Below are 5,225 nucleotides of genomic sequence, written 5' to 3' on the forward strand. Positions count from 1 at the left end.
GGGAAGCGGCAGCCCGGCACCTCCTCCACCTCCTCCGCGCGCAGCCGCTGCCGCCCGCCCACTTCCGGTTCTCGCCGGAACCGGAAGTGCTGGTGGGAGGGAGGGATGGGGTGCGTCGCTTCGGGAAGCACTGAGAGACGGACGTGGAAGGCTAACCTGTGGACCACCGCGGAGCTAGTAATCTTCATGGAATCTCAGTTTCCCCTTCTGAGAAGCGGCGGCCAGTCCTCCGCAGGCCCAGCACCTGGATGCCACAGCTGCGCTCTTCGGCTTCCCTCCTGCACCGGGCAACCCCTGGCCCTGGAAGGGCCCGGGGCCGGCACAGTCGCGGATTTCGGGAATCATCTCTGCCCAGACTGAGGGGGCACGGGGCCTCCAGAAGAAGGAGCCCTGCTCTGCTTGTCGAGTGCTGGGCAGGCTTTTGGGAGAAGACAGCTTCGAGCTGAGGCCTGAGGGATGAGTAGTAGTTCTTATGCCCCGAGAGTGATGTTGAGTGGGAGAGCCTAAGTCTCGAATTTGAAGACTTTAGGACGCCACCGCACGGAGCTCAGAGGAGGTTGCATCTGACCTTATTGTTGTAGTGACCCTATTGTTAATGGACTGGGAGACTTTCAAGACGTTTAAAATGTATCGAGGGTGCTGACAAGACAGGGAAGACATTTAGATTTGAGTGCGGCGTCCCGCGTGTGTAGCAGTCTCCTTGACCCGCAGTGTAGAGGGCAGGGATACGGGGATGACCCTGTGACCACCATCCTGGCAGGAAGAGGTCCTGGGGACTGAGAAATCTTGACTGGCTGGAAAGGCATATCCTGGAAGGAAAGGAATCCGGAGAATCTGAAGTGGGGGAAGTGAGGGTGGGGAGAAATAGGGCAGAGTCAAGGACAACTTTGTGGTGTCAAGATTAGGTGCCTGGGCTGTTGCTTGAGGGGCTCTTGCTCAGTCGTGTCCGACTCTTTGCGACGCCATGGACTATGCAGTCTGTGGAATTCTCCAGGCCAGAAGGGATAGGCTCCCACCCACTATCCCAGGGTAGCCTTTCCCTTCTCCAGGGGATCTTCCCAACCCAAGGCTCGAACCCAGGTTCCCCGCATTGCCTGGGGCCGAGGTGGAGGGGGGCGGGGTGATTCTTTACCAGCTGAGCCACAAAGTGAAAGTGAAAGTCGCTCAGTTGTGTCCAGCTCTGCAACCCCATGGACTGTACAGTCCACGGAATTCTCCAGGCCGGAATACTGGAGTGGGTAGCCTATCCCTTCTCCAGGAGATCTTAACCCAGGGATAGAACCGGGGGTTTCCTGCATTACAGGCGGATTCTTTACCAATTGAGCTATGAGGGAAGTCACAATAGCCTTAGCCTGAGACTACATTGGGTCTTTGTTTTCATATAATGGTATTCCTTTTCATAAAGACCAGTAGTTAATGAAATGTGCCTGGGTTTTCATTTTTTCAAATATTTCTCATTGAACTCTCTACAGATCAAAAAATATTGCCCAGCTAAGGTGCTACCTAATATTGGGTGCTAAAGATAGATTCCTACAGGGAAACAGGTGCTGAATAAAAGTCTCAAGGGTCTTGGGAGACCTGCCTATCAGCTCCATACCTTGAAAGAAATCTGTGACCAAGGCAGGCAACAAGCTAACAGAAATTCATATCCCCAGAACATTCTGATCAGAAGGAGTTTCAAACCAGAAATGCTCATTTTACAAGTAAGGAAATAGCTCCCAAGTAAACTAATAAATAATATCACTGTTTATGACCGTCGATCTGCCTTCCAGTCAGTGAGGCAGAAATTTAAAAATCCACACTATGTCAGGGATGACGGCATTTTGAGGAGGGGGAAAAAAAAACAAAAACATGCAGTTTCTGAGAGCACCTTGGATAAAGTGGTTAAGAGAAGTGTCCCTGAGGAGGTGATGCTGAAGTGGATCTGAAGGAAGTGAGGGATGGAGCCAAGCAAAGGCTCAAACACAGAGCAGGCTTGGTGTGTTCCAGAAAAAGCAAGGCCATACTGGAGCAGAAGAGTAAAAAGAAACAAGATGGGGCTTCCCTTGTGGCTCAAATGGTAAAGAATCCACCCGCAATGTGGGAGACCTGGGTTCTATCCCTGGGTTGGGAAGATCCCCTGGAGAAGGGAAAGGCTACCCACTCCAGTATTCTGGCTTGGAGAATTCCATGGACTGTATAGTCCATGGGATTGCAAAGAGTCAGACAGGACTGAGCAACTTTCACTTCACTTTATGAAATGCAAAGAAATCTTAACCTAGGAGAAGAAACAACACAACGTGGAAGAGGGAAGAGGGAGTGGCGGGTGCTGTGGGACTTTGAAGGTGAGAAAAGGATGTGGTCTTAACTCAGGACAGCCCTGGAAGTTCTGGGCAGAGAAGAGACATGATCTAACTTCAGTTTGAAAAAGGTCCTTTTGGCAGCTCTACTGAGAATGGAAACCAGAGCAAACTGAGGTGATTTATGAGGTGACAATAATGGTCCAGACAGGTGCCAATAACAGTGGTAGGAAGAGGCTGGGTATTTTGAAGATGTGCTGTGCTTAGTTGCTCAGTCGTGTCCAACTCTGTGACCCCATGGACTGTAGCCTGCCAGGCTCCTCTGTCCATGGGGATTCTCCAGGCAAGAATACTGGAGTGGGTTGCCATGCCCTCCTCCAGGGGATCGTCCCAACTCAGGAATTGAACCAAGGTCTCCCGCATTGCAGGCGGATTCTTTACCGTCTGAGCCACTGACAGAAGCTATAAAATTTGGGGGTGGGTTGAATGTGGCATGTAAGAGAAACAGGGCAGTCATAGAAGGGGCAAGAGAGTATGAGATGGTTGGGTGGTATCATTGACTCAGTGAACATGAGTTTGAGCAACTCTGGGAGATAGTGAAGGACAGACATAGTCCATGGAGTCGAAAAGAGTTGGATACAACTGAGCGATTGAACAAGAACAATAGATAAAGTTCAGAAAAGCTGTACACAATTATTAACTTTAATAGAACTATAAGCATTTGGAACCTATGATAGCCAAGTCCCTGTGCCCCATTCAACCTCCATTTATGACTAATCCATGCCAAGAATGCCCTCTGCTTTCTCTTCCCCACTTCCCTCCATTTCCTAGAAGCCTGCCTCACTGTGATCTGAGACAAAGCTCACTTCAATTCATCCAACAAGTATCCATGTGCTGGGTCTGGAGGCGAGAAAAACCAAACTAGTTGTCAGCTATGGTTCTGCTTGGGGAACTTCCAGGTTGAATGTGGAGGCAGATGTATAAATTTCATTCTAATTCAATATATTTGGGGTTAGAGAGAGGTTTGATTGCACAGAGATCAACAAGGGGAGGTTTTGTCCCAATTTACTCCAATGCTAAAGATTCATTAACAGAAACCCATAAGAGGCTGAGAGAAGGCTTCCTGGAGGTGACATCTGACAGCAACAAGGGGGCAACCTGGCTTTAAATAGAGCTCTAAGGCGTGGGTGTGCCTTTGTTAGTGGCAGTGGAGTGACACTAGGGCACTGATTCATGCTTGCTGCTGGGGGCAAAAAATGCAACTGTTCAGTCAGAAAACCTGAGCACTTTGCCTTGTGAAGTCCCCCCTTTAACTTTCAGGGCCAATTTATGTGTTCATTTCAACTGGGAACATTAATATCAATGATACTGAGCAGTTATGCATCAGGTCATGTGCAAAGAGTTTTACATGTTATCTTCCTGATCTTGCTAAACACTACATTTCACAGGTGAGAAAACTGAGACTCAGGGGAAGGGATTTGCTGAGAGTCAGCTAGCACTAAGCAACAGAGTAAGAATTTGAAACCGGATCAGGTTCACTAACAAAAGGCCATGAATGCCTTTCCCCCTAAATAACACATGCTGTCATTATAGCTGTCTACCCCACCACTCCCCACCCACCATAGCCTTTAAATTCCTCCAAGGCAGAGGCCATGTTAATTCACCTTCTAAAACCCTCAGCCTTCACCCCCTGGACCCCTCCAGAACAGTGGCACCCAGCTCGGAGTAGCCCAGACTGGGCAGCCTGCAAAAGTACCGAATGAGTGAACGAACCAACGAGTGGATGAATTCCAGTCTTATTGGTCAAATAGGTTGCCTCTCACCCCAGGGTGAAATTTCCCCACTGCCCTGCAGGAAACAGACCAAATCTCAGTAATTTTCCAGGAGAAACAACAACCTCAGATATGAAGATGATACCACTCTAATGGCAGAAAGTGAAGAGGAGCTAAAGAGCCTTTATGATGGCAGTGAAAGAGGACAGTGAAAAAGCTTGCTTAAAATTCAACAATCAAAAAACAAAGATCATGTCATCCAGTACCATCACTTCATGGCAAATAGATGGGGAAAAAGTAGAAGCAGTGACAGAATTTTATTTTCTTGGGCTCCAAAATCACTGCGGATGGTGAGTGCAGTTATGAAATTAAAAGATGCTTGCTCCTTGCAAGGAAAGCCAAGACAAACCTAGACAGCGTATTAAAAAGCAGAGCACTCACTTTGCCAACAAAGGTCCATATAGTCAAAGCTGTGGTTTTTCCAGTAGTCATGTATGGATGTAAGAGTTGGACCATAAAGACGGCTGAACACCGAAGAATTGATGCTTTTGAATTGTGCTAGAGAAGATGGTTGAGAGTCCCTTGGACAGCAAGAAGATCAAACCAGTCAATCCTAAAGGAAATCAACACTTAATATCCATTGAAAGGACTGATGCTGAAGCTGAAGCTACAATATTTGGCCACCTGATGCCAAGAGCCGACTCACTGGAAAAGGCCCTAATGCTGGGAAAGGTTGAGTAGGAGAAGGGGATGATAGAGGATGAGATGGTTGGATAGCATCACCGACTCAGTGAACATGAGTGAGCAAACTCGGGGGATAGGGAAGCACAGGAAAGAGTGCCGTAACTGCACTTCATAGGGTCGCAAAGAGTCGGATAGGATTTTGCGACTGAACTACAACAAAGTAATTGTCAGCGCGCAGGAGAGACAGGCTCATTGCAGGGCGCGACTCCGGCTCCTCGGGGCGGGGACTCGGCTCCCCAGGGCGGGACTCGGCTCCTCAGGGCTGTGCGGGGGCTGAGTGGGCGGTACCAAAGCGCTCCAGACGGCGGGGGGTGGGGAGGCTGGGCCCGCGCGGGATGGTAGGGGCGGAGCCAGGGCTCCCCAGCCGCCGCTCTATTGACCACGCCCGCCGCCACCCGGCAGTAGTTGCGGAGGTCAGCCCCACCCCTTC

Source organism: Ovis aries, chromosome 3 (assembly GCF_016772045.2).
Source record: "Ovis aries strain OAR_USU_Benz2616 breed Rambouillet chromosome 3, ARS-UI_Ramb_v3.0, whole genome shotgun sequence".
Classification (NCBI taxonomy): Eukaryota; Metazoa; Chordata; class Mammalia; order Artiodactyla; family Bovidae; genus Ovis; species Ovis aries.